General features: G+C 37.9%; 1 protein-coding gene and 2 long non-coding RNA genes across 7 annotated transcripts in view; all 3 read left to right on the top strand.

The window, feature by feature from the left end:
* LOC114458605 (uncharacterized) overlaps window positions 1–20,445 on the top strand; it is a 259,265-nt gene that overhangs the window by 82,420 nt on the left and 156,400 nt on the right. The window lies entirely within an intron of this gene.
* Window positions 10,872–11,411, top strand: LOC114458633 (uncharacterized). Its single transcript, XR_003673087.1, has 3 exons — window positions 10,872–10,985; window positions 11,068–11,175; window positions 11,266–11,411. It is a non-coding gene; the product is annotated as an uncharacterized LOC114458633 (long non-coding RNA).
* On the top strand, window positions 13,174–14,888 carry LOC114458626 (uncharacterized). The gene is made up of 4 exons (XR_003673082.1): window positions 13,174–13,298; window positions 13,769–13,892; window positions 14,634–14,699; window positions 14,774–14,888. It is a non-coding gene; the product is annotated as an uncharacterized LOC114458626 (long non-coding RNA).

Raw genomic sequence — 20,445 nt, 5'->3', positions numbered from 1 at the left:
CATCATAGCCGACCAACCAGATTAAACGTAATGCACTGTGCCAAAACAGCATTAGATGAAGGTATTTAGTAATTAAGTTCCAAATGTGCAAGATTAGGTTTCTTCCTTTTTAAATTTATACATGAGATGTTTACTGTATGCAAGGGAACCGTGGTAAGATTTATCACCAAAAATAAACGTGGGGATGAAAGTAACAAGTAACCTTACTGTAAAATTTAATTAAGCTTGTTTTTAATTATACTTGATTTTTTAATTATGTATGACTTACATGTACTTGTACAATTTCGATCAGTACTTCTATTTGAGTAGGATATATCAGTACTCTTTACTCCTCTGCTTACTTAAATAAAATGTATAACAGAGTGATTTATCACCTTCAAATAACAGGCCACACACACACACGAGCCAAACTGAGGAAATCAACTTGAAAACCAACAAATAAAAGTATGGAGCTATTTTTAGTTGAGATAATACAGAATATCACAACAGGGACACTGAACATAAGGAATAGTCACACTGTTAAAACAGTCTATAGAAGTTTTACTAGTTACAACACAAAACCCAACAAATTAAAGAAAAAGTGCAGTTTCTATCAAATTCTAAATAAATCAAAAAGTGATACTTCAAATCAAGTAAAAACCCTTCTATGCATTCGTCTATGCCGGGATACCACATCCCACAATGCAATGGGCCAAACTTTTCCAACAATGTCAATAAACCAAATGTTTACAGTGGACGTCAAAACAAAGTTTCGAGCAACAGTTTCAACCTTTTCCATCTTTTTTTGCTGATCATTGGTTTATCGATCTGTGAGGCCACAGCTATACCTCTGTTTTAGATACTTTTGTCACTTACAGAGATGTTTTGTTTGCCACAGCTCATCGGCTTTATTCATCAACAGCAAACGACTCATTTGATTAACATCATTCAGCACGTACATGTTATTGTAGCTGAATGGAAGCCAAACATAAGTAAGTCATTAAAATATCTGCACAAGTTAAGTCATTTTTTTTAAACATTTTGAGGCCATTTTTCTGCAGCTACGTCAAACTTTCCATATTTTAACCTTTTTTTATCACTTTTTCTTGACACATTTTTGCTCCTTTTAATGCATTTTTGCGACATTACTCCCATTTCTGCCACTTCCCCATCACATTGAAATGCCTTTTCTGCACTGATAAACCCTTTCCACCACTTTTACACTTAATGTCACATATGTTGACCCATTATTGTTACTGTTAACCTCTTTTCACCATATTTCATGCTTATTTTTTGCCAATTTATCCACATTCACGCCAGTTTAAATTGTTCTCACATTTCTGCCAATTTTAAGCCAATATTGTCTAAAAAAAAAAAACCGGACCAGCCCACCAAGACGATGCCCACCCATGTATATTAGGGCTGGTACATCACGATATGATACTGTCATTGCCCACGATAACGATTATATCATGATACAGCGATATCATACATTATGATATCTGTCACTGAAGAAATTCAGAATTTATTGACTGCACTGAATCCATTTCACAGGAAATACAAAACATTGTATGAATGACAGACAAGTAAAAAAGTGTATACTGCACAGTGTCTCTTCTTAACACACACACACGCACAAGTGCACGCGCAGGCGCACACACACACACACACAAATCACCACCTCTGCACTAAGAAATGTTAAATGCTAAATAAACAGTTTTTTTTTTTGCACCCGCACATATACCCCTTCAAATGCTATTTAACTACATGTCATAAAATACTCTTCAGTAGTAGTATTTATGTATGTGACAAACAAACCTTATGTATCCTTGACAGTCAGGCTAACGCTGTTAAGATGTTTAGCAAGTTTGTTTACATTATAGCCGTGACTGCTGAGGAGGCTGTAGATCCAACCTCTCAGAAGTGAGCAGATTTTAGTAAGGGGGCTGTGTGCGACTCAGACCAGAGCGTTTTTGTGCCCCTTAGAAGTTTTCTTAATGTCCCCCCATTTAATACTGCTTGGCGCCGACTCTGGTCTCCCGTGCGCCTCGTCCTCCAGCATTGTGCGCGCGTTTCTTTTTATAACAGCTTATTGTAGCTAACTGATCAGCAGTTTTGCGCAATGATCATGTGATTTTAATCACAATTATTAATATTAATATAAAACTGTATTTGTAGGCGCGCGTCACTATCATTTATTCCTCCTTCGGCTCATTCCACCTAGAATGTTTTATAAACTTTATATAACATACTGTACGCATTTCTTGCTTTCAGAGGTGATTTATTGGATGTTCTGACACATTTACTTTAGGTAAAGTTTAATCAAAGTAACAGTACTTTTACTTAAGTAGATTTTTTCTGCACTCTTTCCACCCTTGCTAAGTAAAAATCTATAGGAACATTTTGTGTGCAAAATAGCCTTTATAACGTGTTACCACTCATATCATGTACAATAACACGGACGACCTGTGGCATTTGGGCCAGAGTCACGGACTTGGAAAAGAAAAAACAAGCTCTCGCTGTTGCTTTGTCACTGTCGGGCAGAGCACGGGAGACGGCAATGGAAATTCCGGTAGACGATTTAAATAAAGCCACCGGAATGGACACTCTGCTTGGTAAGCTTGACAATTTATTCCTGAAAGAAGAGAAAGATCGGATCTATGAAGCATACACTGATTTTGACCGTATTGTTAAACACGAAAACGTGTCCATGGCGGACTATATTATTGATTTTGAACAGCGATGTTCACGTATACGCAAATACAAAATGGAGCTACCCGATGCAGTTTTAGCGTTTAAGCTGTTGGACACTGCGTGCTTAGATGGGACAGACAGGCAGCTGGCTTTAACAGCGTGCACAGATCTAACATTTGCCTCAATGAAGTCTGCTTTGAAGAGAATATTTGGCGGTAAAATGAATGCTACAGAAGGAATCAGTCAGGAATCCGTGTTTGTGGCAGAGCAGCGGCGGAAAAGAAACAAAACCTGGCAACAAAGCAGCAGACCTAAAACTCCACAGCCCGGTACAAACCCGCTGGACAAATTCGGACGGCGATCAAAGTGTGCAGTGTGTCAAAGCACGTTTCATTGGGCCAAAGATTGTCCACACAAATGTGAAAGTGTTAATGTAAATGAAGATAAGACAGAGGAGTGTAACATTACGCTGTATGCTAAAGAATCACCAACAGATGGAGAAATATTTATGACGGAATGCTTTGGCTCAGCTATAATAGACACTGCATGTACAAGAACAGTATGTGGACAAGAGTGGTTAGACAACTACATTAGTGTGTCCGGAAAAAAAAAAAAAGAAAAGTCAATGAGAGCAACAGAGATACAAAGTCACAGGCCCTTCAAGTTTGGGGATGGAAATGTGGTGTACTCTGTTAAAAGTGTTAAAATACCAGCCAAGATTGGCAACACCAAGTGCAATATTGAAACAGAAGTGGTCCCAGTTAATATCCCCCTGCTCTTGAGTAAGACATCTTTAAAAAGGGCTGGAACTGTTCTGGACATGGAAAATGACAGTGCAGTGATGTTTAATCAAACTGTCAAACTGGACTTTACGAGCTCAGGACATTACTGTGTGAACATAATGGATAATGAGAGCAAATGTCCTACAAATGCTAATCAGATATTAGCAACTACTGAAGAAGAGGAAGAAGTGCTTACAAACACAGACAAAATGAACACAAACGAGAAGATGAAAGTTTTAGAGAAACTACACAAACAGTTTGGACATGCTTCTGCTGACAAGCTACAAAGACTTTTGAGTAGTTCTGGCAATAAAGATAAAGAGTGCATTAGCTTACTACAAAAAGTCATAGGTCAGTGTGAAGCGTGTCAAAAATACTGCAAGACCAAACCTAAACCTGCTGTCGGCTTACCACTGGCTTCAACATATAATGAGACTGTTGCTGTAGATCTACACGAACTTGAGCCAGGGGTGTGGTATCTACATGTTATTGACTCGATTTAGTGCAGGAAGTGTCCTGACCACCAAGAGGTCTTCTGAAATAGTAAAACATTTTATCCACGATTGGATTAGTGTTCATGGCCCACCACAAAAGTTGTTCAGTGACAATGGAGGTGAGTTTAATAATGAAGAGGTGAGAGACATGGCTGAAAACTTTAATATTGAAGTAAAGACAGCACCCGCCTACAGCCCTTGGAGTAATGGACTGTTAGAGCGCCATAATCAAACTTTGACTGAGATTATACTAAAAGTGAAAGCCAATACAGGATGTGACTGGAGCACTGCCATGGACTGGGCTCTCATGGCAAAGAACTGTATGCAAAGTGTCCATGGTTACAGTCCACATCAGCTCGTTTTTGGGCAGAATCCAAATTTACCCTCTGTGTTGATTGACAGGGCACCTGCTCTAGAGGGCACCACAAAAAGCGAATGGGTTGCCAAACACATTTCAGCTCTGCACACCGCACGGAAGGCCTTTACAGAAGCAGAGTGTTCAGAAAGGATACGTAGAGCACTAATGAAACAGGTGCGTCACAACAATGAAAGGTATGAACTCGGAGACAAGGTATTTTACAAACGTGTGGACTGTGCTGAGTGGAAAGGACCAGGAGTGGTCATTGGGCAGGACGGTGTCGTTGTTTTTGTTCGACACGGAGGCACCTGTGTCAGAGTTCACCAACTCAGGCTGAGGAAGGTCACTCAGGACCATGTGGATCCTCTGATTATCTCTGAGAAAGAAAATGGTGATAAACACAACACATGTGACCTAACTGAATATACAGAAGAGACAAGTACAGAAAACATTGACAATGATCCACTGGATGCTCCTGAGAATGGGAATGCTGAAAGACAAGATGCTGGAAATGTAAATGTGAAGACTGGTCAAATTGTGACATTCAGAAATGGGGAGAGCGGTGCCTCACAAAAAGCAAAAGTGTTAGGACGTGCCGGAAAAGCAAAAGGAAAATACAATAATTGGTACAACTTGGAGCTGCTTGAGCCTGCTGAGAGGGCAGGTAACAGTGAAGCAGTTGATCTATCACAGTTGAAGGATCTCCAAGTTCAGGATCAGACACAAAACGCTGATGCATGTGAGGATGTTTTTATCACAAAGGATGTGTCATTTGATGAAGCAAAAATCAGTGAAATGAAAAGCTGGATACAAAATGATGTGTTCGAGGAGGTTGAGGACATAGGACAAACGTGCATCTCCACTCGATGGGTGTGCACTCTGAAAGAGACAGACAATGGACTAGTACCAAAAGCCAGGCTTGTTGCACGTGGATTTGAGGAGCTACAAGTTTCTGAACTGCAAAAAGACTCTCCAGAGTCCCTGAGGCTCCTGGTGGCAGTGAGTTGTCAAAAACAATGGCAACTTCATTCAATGGACATCAAATCTGCCTTTTTACAAGGACTAGAACAGTCTCGAGACATTTTCATCAAACCTCCTCCTGAGGCCAATAGCACAGGGACACTTTGGAAACTAAAAAAATGTGTTTACGGTTTAGCTGATGCTTCATTGTATTGGTATAACAGAGTGAAAAGCATAATGACTGAAGCAGGGGCTGTCTTATCTAAAGTTGACCCTGCAGTTTTCTACTGGTTAGACGAGGAAAAGCGTGTAACTGGTATGTTAGCATGTCATGTTGATGATTTCATTTGGGCGGGTACACAAATGTTTACCATGAATGTCATGCCTCACCTCAGATCCAAATTTAATGTAGGTCGTGAAGCTCAGGATAGCTTTTCATATGTCGGTGTTGATTTTGTTACTTCAGAAAAACAGGTAAAAATTCACCAAGAGACATACATTCAGCATTTACAGCCCATACCTCTTGATCCTTCATGGGCCACAGAGTCAAGCTCGCCCCTCACTGAGACGGAGAGAGATCTGCTTAGATCCAAGATAGGGCAACTTTTGTGGGTTGCCAGACAAAGCAGACCCGATGCCATGTTTGATGCCAGTAACTTAGCATCAAATCTCAAACAGGCTACAGTACAGACCATTAATGAAGCAAACAGAGTTGTGTGTAAACTCAAAGCCAAATCAGTGGAGTTGAATTTTCAACACCTTGGTAAAGACAGTAACTTAAAGATAGTTACTTTCACTGATGCATCTTTTGCTAATCTGTCAGATGGGGGTACTCAGGGTGGACACCTTCTTGTTTTAATGGGTGACAATGGGCACTTCTCTCCAATATCATGGCAGTCAAAGAGAATAAAGAGAGTTGTCAGAAGTACACTTGCAGGAGAAACACTAGCAATGTCTGAGGGTATTGATAATGCCATTTTTCTTTCAACATTGTTTTCGGAACTTAGTGCAGGTTGTACGGATCACACTGTACCAATAATCTGTGTCACTGATAACTTTTCTCTTGTTGATGCACTGAAGTCCACCAAGTTTGTGACTGAAAAAAGACTGCGCTTAGAAATCAGTTCTATCAAGGAGCTGATCCAAACCAAAAAGGTTCAACAGGTGGTGTGGTCAGATACCAAAAATCAACTTGCAGACTCCCTAACTAAAAAAGGAGCCTCCTCAGCTATGCTCCTTAAGGCGCTCCATGAAGGACAGTGGGATGTTGAGTGAACACTTGAATGTGCTGTTTTGACAAATATTTCTGTTCATTAATGTTATAGTTAATATGCCCATTTTGTTAGGGTAAAAAAAAACAAAATTAAATAATTTTTTTTTTTATTTTAAGAGAGTGAGTTTGTTAGCTCTTGGTTTTATGTTCACCTTACATGCCCAAAAGCTAGGGGGCTCTAGCGCTCCTTTTTGAGGACACATGTTGTACACATGCCGGGTGTGGTGCGGTTATACCTTTCATCTGGACGGTGTTGTTATGTTTTTGACTGAGAAGAAAATAAAGTCCTAACGTGGAGTTGATCTTTGACTAACACGACCGAACAAGAAAGTGCTCCATTTTCTTTCTCACTGTTTCTGTTTTAATGTTGTCCTACAGTCTTTGTCACAGTCTTATAATTCTGGCCTGCGCAACCGCTTGAATGTTGAAAAATTGCATTCTCTCATTTTTTTTTTTAAATAATTGTTTTTAGGTGTAGAGTTTGCCTCTATATTATGACATGAGTGCATACAAAGTAGTAAATTAAAAGATAATTATTTTTGTGTAGTTGAATATTGCAATAATAATGTATGTGTCAAGTGTCTTTATAACGTCATGGCTTCCCACACTTGAAAAAGGAAGGACTTGACCAGAGTCAGGATTTCACTCGTTCTTACTTTTATTCTTTCCAGTGACAAGAAAGGTGAAAACCTTTGAACACAAAACACAATGTAAATAAGTTCATAATTTGTCATCAAACAAGGTAAGTTCAAATAAACACAATTTCACATCATACCATACATTTAATTTGGTAAAAGTATATTTGAAACTTTTTTTTACTAAATCAATGCAGGTAAGTATTCTGTAAAATTAGGCATTAACCAAACAGAAAACTAGGTCTACTTTTATATCCTGAAACCATTTTCCTTGTTTTATATCAATTATAGATATTACAATTTCAATTTAACAATTTCTCAACAGAAATACTTTTATATTATACTATTTCTACACATAAATCAAATATTTTCACTCGGAATTTTACATAAGGGAAATTTGCTATATTTTAAATACTAACTCACTTCAGCCCTTAAAGCAAGGGTAGGCGATTTCCTCCAGAAACACTTTTTAAGTTTTTGGTTGAAATTTTCTTCATGTCCTGACAGAAATTAAGATCTTATATGCTCTGAAAAAGGAACGGAAAAAATCTGTTAACTGTAGCAGCTGTAAACCTGTATTAACTTTGGCCAATGGAAAATAAACGAACCTTTTATTTTTAACCAATCACATCTGCCTGTGTGTGTTTAATGTTTCTGTTTGTATCATGTTTACTGTGAAGAGACGAAATATGAGCCAAATAAGAACACACTGCAAAGTTAGAGGCAGCATGTCACTGTTAGACATAATGGAACAAATACATTGAATAGTTTGGTTTAAGTTTAGTTGAAGGTCTCTGCAAGGTGTTGTTCCTGTGCATGAGCCTAAGCAGCTGATTTATTTCCTTTGTTTTGTTTCACATCAACCCAAAGATCAACATAAAGTGGAAAAAAGAGGACTGGAAGCATCTCCATACTGAGGGTTCAGATGAGTTGAACAACCCCCCAAGTCAATCTTTTCCTGATGTTCAAAAGCCAGTTTCTAATGACGTAAGACATCACCAAAACACAAATTGTGCTCTATATTCCTGTGTCATTATTTTATCAGTGAATTTATATTGTTGTGAACACTGTTGTGAACAAATACCTCGGTCAACGGGTAAGTTAGTTTGTTCCTCCATGAATCATTTGTGATCTTTAATCTCTCGTCTTCAGTGTGTCTTTGACTGAAGCTTTTCTTGTTGTCCATCCTCAAATTAAATCTTTGTCACCAAGGAAAAAAGAATTCTATAATGCTGAGGCCAAAGTGGATGCTCTTCTCCAGTCCGTTCAGAACCCTGGCATCAAATGTAAGTCTACTATGCATACCTGTTGACACAGCAACCTTAAAGATAACGGTGAAAGTGTGTAATCAGCTGACTAAAAGTTTGATGTGTTTGGTGTTAGAGAAACAAAAGGAAACAAAGTCGGACCAAAGCTGAGAAAGCTGAGAAGTTTGCAACAACACCCCAACATCCATCTGATTGGACTCAGTAAACATGGATACCAACCAACGACACTACACTCATCAGCAGCAGCAGTACCAGAGCTTAATTTGGGCCGGGTCCTGCCGGAGCAAGATTATTTTGTAAATTTAGGTTTTTTTTAATTATATTTGATATATTTTAGGGTAGGCACTGTACGTAGATGACCTGAGACTATTGAGTCACTTGTAACAGATCGTTATAGAAACCAAGTGCTCCATATTTCTGTGCTCCATAGCAACCTGCACAAACAAACCAACTTGCCTTTGAAGTGCAGCTGACTTTCATCTCCAGCATAGAAAACCTTCATTCTTCAGTTATTTCAGCAGAAATGAATCTCCCTTAATATTCTCCATCGCTATTTGATTTTGAGAAAAGTTTGTGTTTTATCTGCACCAAAAGTTTGCAAAACAGCTTTCAGACGACTTTTTCAAACAACTCAAAGTAAGAGATTTTAATGTGAGATTATGCTTCTAAACTTAATGTGACAGTGGCCTGCTTCTAATAGTTTCTACATAAACATCTTAGAATTGATCAATACAGAGAAATGCAATGTAACCATTATTGATATCAATGAGATGTCTTTCATCTTTGCTGTGATAAATTTGAGCAGCTGTTTAGCAGTCAACCATGTTTTTATTGAACCTTGGTTAGTGTGTGAATTATTACACTGCAATAGATCCCAGTTAGTGTGTGTTAATGTTTCTATTTGTATCATGTTTACTGTAAAGAAACTAAATATGAGCCAAATAAGAACACACTGCAGAGTTAGAGGCAGCATGTCACTGTTAGACATAATGGAACAGATACATTGAATAGTTTAGTTTAAGTTTAGTTGAAGGTCTCTGCAAGGTGTTGTTGCTGTGCATGAGCCTCAGCAGCTGATTTATTTCCTTTGCTTTGTTTCACATCAGCCCAAATATCAAGATGAAGTGGAAAAAAGAGGACTGGAATCGTCTCCATTCTGAGGGTTCAGATGTGTTTAACAACCCCCCAAGTCAATCTTCTCCTGATGTTCAAAAGCCAGTTTCTAATGACGTAAGACATCATGAAACACAAATTATGCTCGATATTCCTGTGTCATTATTTTATCAGTGAATTTATATTGGAAGAAGTTAAAGGTATAAGAAAATGGTGAACTCACAATATGAAATGAAATATGATAAAGGGCTCACAATAACTAATACTCACAATAAAATATCAAAAATGAAAAAAACAAACAAAAAACAAATAGATTTGTTGAAAAACAGAAGTTCCAAGGACAGTTTGGTCGGTCGCTGTTTCATCCCGACACGCAACCGACGGAGCATCTATCATGTAAACACTGCATCTGAGTTACTAACAGTGCTTGTTTGTGATGCAAGATGGTGCCAAAACATCACATGATCTTGTTTTCTGCCAATAGTAAAAATCAATTGTAATAGTGGGTTTTTAACACATTGAGGGCAGTCACTCCGACATTTTACAACAAAATACGACAAATTGAAATACTTTGACTAAAATGTTGAGAGTTGTACCAGGATCAATCAACAACACTACTTAGTACCAAAATACATATGTATTCAGCAGAAAAAGTGCTTTTGGGGTGAGGTTCTCTTTAAAGATGAGGCTTTGGTTCAATAGTTCTTTCTCTAACTTTGGATGATTGATGCCAATATTGTGGTTCTCTGCATGATTCATGTAAAATGCTTGTAAATATCACTAATCTAATGCTTACATTACCCTGTTACTAATACATGATGTCACTGATCTGCTCACTGATCCTCTTTCCTCCCTCAGATCGTGGAGGACATTTTTGATTTTGATTTTTTTGAAGAGCAAGAACGGCAGGAGTGTATTGAGGAGGTAAAAATCTTGACCCTTTCTGTTCTTCTGTAGAATTATCTACTTAATAATGTGACTGTGCCCAACACTTTCAGGACCAAACAGCTGTAATTGGTGGCAAATACGGGGTCCAACAGAATCATCTTGCCACAGTCCTTCATGATCACGCTTATGCTACCAAAAAACTTCAGGGCCAGACACACTTCACCCAAATTATGGACGCCTTGCCTGAAGCTGAGTACCGGTAACCACAAAATCCAGGGACCAAAAATGTCCCCCCTGTTCCTAATGTCGTCCACATGCAGGATGCACAATATGTATGTCTTGTGACTGACTCGTGACCATGCTTTTACACTGTGTATTTGTGATTTGTTCTCTCAGAAGGAAGGAAAAGGTGGCAGACAAGCCGTATGTTAAAAAGCCCCTCAACGCTTTCATGCACTTCCTAAAAAAGAACAGGGCATCTGCGGAGGCGGAGTTGGGCACGAGGACGAGTGCTGTGGTGAATAAACACCTCGGTCAACGGGTAAGTTCATTTGTTCTTCCAGGAATCATCTGTGATCTTTAAACTCTGGTCCTAAGTGTGTGTGACTGATGCTTTTCTACAGTGGAAATTGTTGTCACCAGAACAAAGAGAAGTATATGTTGAAGAGGCCAGAGTGGATTCTCTCCTGCACTTATTTGCGAACCCCGACTGGAGTAATAAAATCAACTATGTAAGTCCACATACATGTTGACACAGCAACCTTAAAGATGACGGTGAAAGTGTTTTATCAGCTGACGAAAAGTTTTATGTTTGATTTTAGAGACACAAGAAAAAACGACTGTCGCCCAAAGTTCGTGAGGAGAAAAAGAAATAATCACCCCAGCATCCATCAGACAGGAATCAGAAAACATGGACACCACTCAACAACCCTACATTAATCACCATCAGCGGCACCAACAGCACCTACTGGACTTTCTCTCTCTTCTATTGTAAATCACACGTTTTGTAAATAAAATGTCAAATTAAATATTTAAGTTTTTTATTTAAAAATACAAACCTGTGAACTCACAGACACACACCACCTGTTTCTACACATGTCTAACGACCCCTTTTTAAGTTAAGTATTTAAGCAAATAATACGTCCACCATCACTAACCACTAAAGGTGAAAGTAACAGATTTACAAATACTCACGTTACTGGAATTGAGTTGCTTTTATGGTCCATGTACTTTTTAAGTGATTAACAGACATTGTGAAACTACAAAAAATGAAATGACCAGACAACAATCAAATGCATCACATCATAGCCGACCAACCAGATTAAACGTAATGCACTGTGCCAAAACAGCATTAGATGAAGGTATTTAGTAATTAAGTTCCAAATGTGCAAGATTAGGTTTCTTCCTTTTTAAATTTATACATGAGATGTTTACTGTATGCAAGGGAACCGTGGTAAGATTTATCACCAAAAATAAACGTGGGGATGAAAGTAACAAGTAACCTTTACTGTAAAATTTAATTAAGCTTATTTTTAATTATACTTGATTTTTTAATTATGTATGACTTACATGTACTTGTACTTGTACAATTTCGATCAGTACTTCTATTTGAGTAGGATATATCAGTACTCTTTACTCCTCTGCTTACTTAAATAAAATGTATAACAGAGTGATTTATCACCTTCAAATAACAGGCCACACACACACAAGAGCCAAACTGAGGAAATCAACTTGAAAACCAACAAATAAAAGTATGGAGCTATTTTTAGTTGAGATAATACAGAATATCACAACAGGGACACTGAACATAAGGAATATTCACACTGTTAAAACAGTCTACAGGAGTTTTACTAGTTACAACACAAAACCCAACAAATTAAAGAAAAAGTGCAGTTTCTATCAAATTCTAAATAAATCAAAAAGTGATACTTCAAGTAAAAACCCTTCTATGCATTCGTCTATGCCGGGATACCACATCCCACAATGCAATGCGCCAAACTTTTCCAACAATGTCAATAAACCAAATGTTTACAGTGGACATCAAAACAAAGTTTGGAGCAACACTTTCAACCTTTTCCATCTTTTTTTGCTGATCATTGGTTTATCGATCTGTGAGGCCACAGCTATACCTCTGTTTTAGATACTTTTGTCACTTACAGAGATGTCTTGTTTGCCACAGCTCATCGGCTTTATTCATCAACAGCTAACGACTCATTTGATTAACATCATTCAGCACGTACATGTTATTGTAGCTGAATGGAAGCCAAACATAAGTAAGTCATTAAAATGTGCCGAGGATGATTAAAATATCTGCACAAGTTAAGTCATTTTTTTTAAACAATTTGAGGCCATTTTGGCTTATTTTTACCCTTTTTCTGCAGCTACGTCAAACTTTCCATATTTTAACCTTTTTTAATCACTTTTTCTTGACATATTTTTGCTCCTTTTAATGCATTTTTGCGACATTACTCCCATTTCTGCCACTTCCCCATCACATTGAAATGCCTTTTCTGCACTGATAAACCCTTTTTTTAATTATATTTGATGTATTTTAGGGTAGGCACTGTACGTAGATGACCTGAGACTATTGAGTCACTTGTAACAGATTGTTATAGAAACCAAGTGTTCCATTTTTCTGTGCTCCATAGCAACCTGCACAAACAAACCAACTTGCCTTTGAAGTGCAGCTGACTTTCATCTCCAGCATAGAAAACCTTCATTCTTCAGTTATTTCAACAGAAATGAATCTCCCTTAATAGTCTCCATTGCTATTTGATTTTGAGAAAACTTTGTGTTTTATCTGCACCAAAAGTTTGCAAAACAGCTTTCAGACGACTTTTTCAAACAACTCAAAGTAAGAGATTTTAATGTGAGATTATGCTTCCAAACTTAATGTGACAGTGGCCTGCTTCTATTAGTTTCTACATAAACATCTTAGAATTGATCAATACAGAGAAATGCAATGTAACCATTATTGATATCAATGAGATGTCTTTCATCTTTGCTGTGATAAATTTGAGCAGCTGTTTATCAGTCAACAATGTTATTATTGAACCTTGGTTAGTGTGTGAATTATTACACTGCAATAGATCCCAGTTAGTGTGTGTTAATGTTTCTGTTTGTATCATGTTTACTGTAAAGAAACTAAATATGAGCCAAATAAGAACACACTGCAGAGTTAGAGGCAGCATGTCACTGTTAGGCATAATGGAACAGATACATTGAATAGTTTAGTTTAAGTTTAGTTGAAGGTCTCTGCAAGGTGTTGTTGCTGTGCATGAGCCTCAGCAGCTGATTTATTTCCTTTGCTTTGTTTCACATCAGCCCAAATATCAAGATGAAGTGGAATAAAGAGGACTGGAATCGTCTCCATTCTGAGGGTTCAGATGTGTTTAACAACCCCCCAAGTCAATCTTCTCCTGATGTTCAAAAGCCAGTTTCTAATGACGTAAGACATCACGAAACACAAATTATGCTCTATATTCCTGTGTCATTATTTTATCAGTGAATTTATATTGGTAGAAGTTAAAGGTATAAGAAAATGGTGAACTCACAATATGAAATGAAATATGATAAAGGGCTCACAATAACTAATACTCACAATAAAATATCAAAAATGAAAAAAACAAACAAAAAACAAATAGATTTGTTGAAAAACAGAAGTTCCAAGGACAGTTTGGTCGGTCGCTGTTTCATCCCGACACGCAACCGACGGAGCATCTATCATGTAAACACTGCGTCTGAGTTACTAACAGTGCTTGTTTGTGATGCAAGATGGTGCCAAAACATCACATGATCTTGTTTTCTGCCAATAGTAAAAATCAATTGTAATAGTGGGTTTTTAACACATTGAGGGCAGTCACTCCGACATTTTACAACAAAATACAACAAATTGAAATACTTTGACTAAAATGTTGAGAGTTGTACCAGGATCAATCAACAACACTACTTAGTACCAAAATACATATGTATTCAGCAGAAAAAGTACTTTTGGGGTGAGGTACTCTTTAAAGATGAGGCTTTGGTTCAGTAGTTCTTTCTCTAACTTTGGATAAATGATGCCAATATTGTGGTTCTCTGCATGATTCATGTAAAATGCTTGTAAATATCACTGATCTAATGCTTACATTACCCTGTTACTAATACATGATGTCACTGATCTGCTCACTGATCCTCTTTCCTCCCTCAGATCCTGGAGGACATTTTTGATTTTGATTTTTTTGAAGAGCAAGAACGGCAGGAGTGTATTGAGGAGGTAAAAATCTTGACCCTTTCTGTTCTTCTGTAGAATTATCTACTTAATAATGTGACTGTGCCCAACACTTTCAGGACCAAACAGCCGTAATTGGTGGCCAATACGGGGTTCAACAGAATCATCTTGCCACAGTCCTTCATGATCACGCTTATGCTACCAAAAAACTTCAGGGCCAGACACACTTCACCCAAATTATGGACGCCTTGCCTGAAGCGGAGTACCGGTAACCACAAAATCCAGGGACCATAAATGTCCCCCCTGTTCCTAATGTCGTCCACATGCAGGATGCACAATATGTATGTCTTGTGACTGACTCGTGACCATGCTTTTACACTGTGTATTTGTGATTTGTTCTCAGAAGGAAGGAAAAGGTGACAGACAAGCCGTATGTTAAAAAGCCCCTCAACGCTTTCATGCACTTCCTAAAAAAGAACAGGGCATCTGCGGAGGCGGAGTTGGGCACGAGGACGAGTGCTGTGGTGAATAAACACCTCGGTCAACGGGTAAGTTAATTTGTTCTTCCAGGAATCATCTGTGATCTTTAAACTCTGGTCCTAAGTGTGTGTGACTGATGCTTTTCTACAGTGGAAATTGTTGTCACCAGAACAGAGAGAAGTATATGTTGAAGAGGCCAGAGTGGATTCTCTCCTGCACTTATTTGCGAACCCCGACTGGAGTAATAAAATCAACTATGTAAGTCCACATACATGTTGACACAGCAACCTTAAAGATGACGGTGAAAGTGTTTTATCAGCTGACGAAAAGTTTTATGTTTGATTTTAGAGACACAAGAAAAAACGAGTGTCGCCCAAAGTTCGTGAGGAGAAAAAGAAATAATCACCCCAGCATCCATCAGACAGGAATCAGAAAACATGGACACCACTCAACAACCCTACATTAATCACCATCAGTGGCACCAACAGCACCTACTGGACTTTCTCTCTCTTCTATTGTAAATCACACGTTTTGTAAATAAAATGTCAAATTAAATATTTAAGTTTTTTATTTAAAAATATAAACATGTGAACACACAGACACACACCACCTGTTTCTACACATGTCTAACTACCCCTTTTTAAGTTAAGTATTTAAGCAAATAATACGTCCACCATCACTAACCACTAAAAGTGAAAGTAACAGATTTACAAATACTCACGTTACTGGAATTGAGTTGCTTTTATGGTACATGTACTTTTTAAGTGATTAACAGACATTGTGAAACTACAAAAAATGAAATGACCAGACAACAATCAAATGCATCACATCATAGCCGACCAACCAGATTAAACGTAATGCACTGTGCCAAAACAGCATTAGATGAAGGTATTTAGTAATTAAGTTCCAAATGTGCAAGATTAGGTTTCTTCCTTTTTAAATTTATACATGAGATGTTTACTGTATGCAAGGGAACCGTGGTAAGATTTATCACCAAAAATAAACGTGGGGATGAAAGTAACAATTAACCTTTACTGTAATATTTAATTAAGCTTATTTTTAATAATACTTGATTTTTTAATTATGTATGACTTACATGTACTTGTACTTGTACAATTTCGATCAGTACTTCTATTTGAGTAGGATATATCAGTACTCTTTACTCCTCTGCTTACTTAAATAAAATGTATAACAGAGTGATTTATCACCTTCAAATAACAGGCCACACACACACAAGAGCCAAACTGAGGAAATCAACTTGAAAACCAACAAATAAAAGTATGGAGCTATTTTTAGTTGAGATAATACAGAATATCACAACAGGGACACTGAACATAAGGAATATTCACACTGTTAAAACAGTCTACAGGAGTTTTACTAGTTACAACACAAAACCCAACAAATTAAAGAAAAAGTGCAGTTTCTATCAAATTCTAAATAAATCAAAAAGTGATACTTCAAGTAAAAACCCTTCTATGCATTCGTCTATGCCGGGATACCACATCCCACAATGCAATGCGCCAAACTTTTCCAACAATGTCAATAAACCAAATGTTTACAGTGGACATCAAAACAAAGTTTTGAGCAACAGTTTCAACCTTTTCCATCTTTTTTTGCTGATCATTGGTTTATCGATCTGTGAGGCCACAGCTATACCTCTGTTTTAGATACTTTTGTCACTTACAGAGATGTCTTGTTTGCCACAGATCATTGGCTTTATTCATCAACAGCTAACGACTCATTTGATTAACATCATTCAGCATGTACATGTTATTGTAGCTGAATGGAAGCCAAACATAAGTAAGTCATTAAAATGTACCGAGTATGATTAAAATATCTGCACAAGTTAAGTCATTTTTTTTTAAACATTTTGAGGCCATTTTGGCTTATTTTTACCCTTTTTCTGCAGCTACGTCAAACTTTCCATATTTTAACCTTTTTTTATCACTTTTTCTTGACATATTTTTGCTCCTTTTAATGCATTTTTGCAACATTACTCCCATTTCTGCCACTTCCCCATCACATTGAAATGCCTTTTCTGCACTGATAAACCCTTTCCACCACTTTTACACTTAATGTCACATATGTTGACCCATTATTGTTACTGTTAACCTCTTTTCACCATATTTCATGCTTATTTTTGCCAATTTATCCACATTCACGCCAGTTTAAATTGTTCTCACATTTCTGCCAATTTTAGACCAATATTGTCTAAAAAAAAAAAAAAAAACATAGCTGACCGGACCAGCCCACCAAGGCGATGCCTACCCATGTATATTAGGGCTGGTACCTCACGATATGATACTGTCATTGCCCACGGTAACAATTATATCACAATACAGCGATATCATACATTATGATATCTGTCACTGAAGAAATTCAGAATTTATTGACTGCACTGAATCCATTTCACAGGAAATACAAAACATTGTATGAATGACAGACAAGTAAAAAAGTGTATACTGCACAGTGTCTCTTCTTAACACACACATGTGCGCACGCACGCACACACGCACACGCGCGCGCACACACACACAAATCACCACCCCTGCACTAAGAAATGTTAAACACTAAATAAACAGTTTTTTTTTGCACCCGCACATAAACCCCTTTATAACACTGCAGAGTATGCACACCTCTTTGTACATCCAACCTTCAAACACATACTGCTTTGGCCATAATTGACAACTCTACTTAAGCCTCCACTATATGAATACATACTTCCGACAGGCACTGTACTAGTAGTTGTAATGACGGTTTTTTCAAAAACTTATTTGCCCAATGGAGGTTTGCTGTTGTGGGTAAGAGAAGAGGATGCTCTACCGCGACCGTGGCTCAGGTGGTTGTGGGTCGTCTTCTGATCGAGAGGTTGGGGGTTCGATCCCAGTACCTGACTATGTGTCGAAGTGTCCTTGGGCAAGACACTGAACCCTAAGTTGCTCCCAGTGGTCGACTAGCGCCTTGCATGGCAGTCCTGTCCCACTGGTGTGTGAATGTGAGAGTGATTGGGTGAATGAGCTGATATGTAAAGCGCTTTGAGACTGCTTCAGTGTGGCGATAAAGCGCTATATAAAATCATGTCCATTTACCATGTCCATTTACTTAAGTCAAAATAACACACATAGCATAGCATACAGCATTCCCCAGTGGCTTGTAATCCTCTGCTCTTCTCATCGTTGCCCTGCCCCCGCCCCCAACACACCTAAATATCAAAACATCAGTGACTTGCAGTCAGAGTAGGCAAAGAAGGCAGTGCCTACCCAAGGGTTAATTTGTTTTATTTATAATATATTTATAAATTAATTATTTTTCCATTTCCGATAGCCTACAATACCTATAAGTTTGAAAGTGTCCGCATTTTGAGCGTTTCATAGCCCAAATTACTAAACATAGCTATTTCCTGGAACGGCTGCAGTCTCACTCTGCTGTAAGGCAGGAGGAGGCCACGCCCTCTCCGAAAAGCACATTGCTGCTCTGCCTCTGTTGCCATAGCATGTTTTTATGTGTTTGCACATGCACAGTCAGTTCCACAAGATGAAAACCATTGACGTAAAAAGGCAGCTCTCTATGCTGTCTATGGACGTAACTGTTCTATACTAAATGCTATACGTACGTTCACAGTGCATTAGTGAATTGATATCACGTGACCGCGGCTGCTACGTTCTCTAGCTAGTGGGCGGGATAACACTACAGGCAGGATGACAGCACAAGAGACAATAAAGAAACTTTCTTTTGAGGAAAAACGACAGCTTTTAAAAAATGGGAGACCAACACCTGAGTTACCAGACCTTCAGCAATGGTAAGGTCAGAAAATTGTATTGTATTGTATTTTTCACAGTGAATGGAAGGATTGCGCCGTGTTTCTGTGTTTCCAACACAATCAACGAATGTGCTGCCATGTCATGATATCTATCTTGTTGGGAGAGTATGGAGGCTATATTAAATATTTGTTTATGTTTCTTTAATGGTGTTTCACGATGTTGATTTTGTTAGATGGCTAAATGCTTCTTCATGTGGATCTTGTTGGGTTTTTTTTCTTTCTTATTATGAATTTTAGATTTTGCTAAACGCATTGAGATGACTTTGTTGGAAATTGCTTTATACAAATAAAGTTGAATTGAATTGAATTGACACTTGCCAGCAGAAACATATGAAATTGTCTTTGGTGGTCTCGATTTGCAACCCACTGCCTACCCAACCCTACTGGTCACGGCATGTCACTGCAAAACATTTAGCTGAACAGTCTAAACACTGACCTGTAGGCTGCTGGGTCCTCAATGTCCAGAACCAGTGACTTGCTCTCTAGACCCACCTGTTAATTTAAATATCATGTAAGTGTCAACAAATTTTAATTATGTTGGTTACATGAACATCAAGACTTTGCAAATGTTAACAGGTGTATTATAGAAACTCTCTGTGGTGACAATGTACAAAGTCTAAATAGTTGAGATAAAAAAAAAAAATTCAGATATTTTGATGCACCGTAGGCTCAGTTTTGAATGTATCAAAAATCTGTGTGGATCAGTCTGAAGATGAGCTGTAGCAAGTCTAGACTTCATAATTTGCAATTGATTTAAAAGTAAAAACATTTCTTCAGTGCCATTTTGGTGAAAGTCGCAAATCTGTTGCACATATTGTTGATTTGTTGTGAATTTTCAACATTTTTACCTTTAGAGACTTGCTGTAGCACCACCTTTAGGACTATTGGCCTGATGTTGCAGCTGAGGCAATCTGACATGGGACTAGACCTTTGTGGAAAACATTGGTGATTGTTCGAGCACAGGAAGCATGATTTGCTTCAAGGAAGAAAAATAACATGCAGGATACAATAGGTTTTAACAAACTTAGGCTGCTGGCACCTAAAAACCTGCTTGGTCATTTTATTTATTTGATTCATTATTGAATCAACTAGAACGCATATGATCAATAAAAATGAGGAGAAATATTGTATATAAATAATCCATTAAAATTATATGTATGCCTGCATGCACATGTGCACATCATCTGAAAGGGTAGAAAAAAAACTTGTTCTAGGTAAACATTGCGGTGCGTCATTTGTTGTCCTTCCAATTGTTATTCTTGTTACCAACATCATTTTTCTTTGTATTGTTAACAAAAAAATGCTGTGGCAGGTGTTTCAAGTAGCATATCCATCAAAAATACATAAGGCTTATTCATATGACCATTGCCATGCAGAATGCTAATTGAAAGGTATACTGACACTTGGTGAAGGAATCATGGCAGCCTTTCTCTGCAGGCTGCTCTGTAGCTCCTCTGGTGGACGCCTTGTAAAGGAAAATATGTTCCCGTC

This window comes from Gouania willdenowi, unplaced genomic scaffold (genome assembly GCF_900634775.1).
Source record: "Gouania willdenowi unplaced genomic scaffold, fGouWil2.1 scaffold_14_arrow_ctg1, whole genome shotgun sequence".
In the NCBI taxonomy this organism is placed as follows: Eukaryota; Metazoa; Chordata; class Actinopteri; order Blenniiformes; family Gobiesocidae; genus Gouania; species Gouania willdenowi.
The sequence above is the reverse complement of the archived record's forward strand: the minus strand, read 5'-3'. Positions and strand labels throughout refer to the sequence as shown.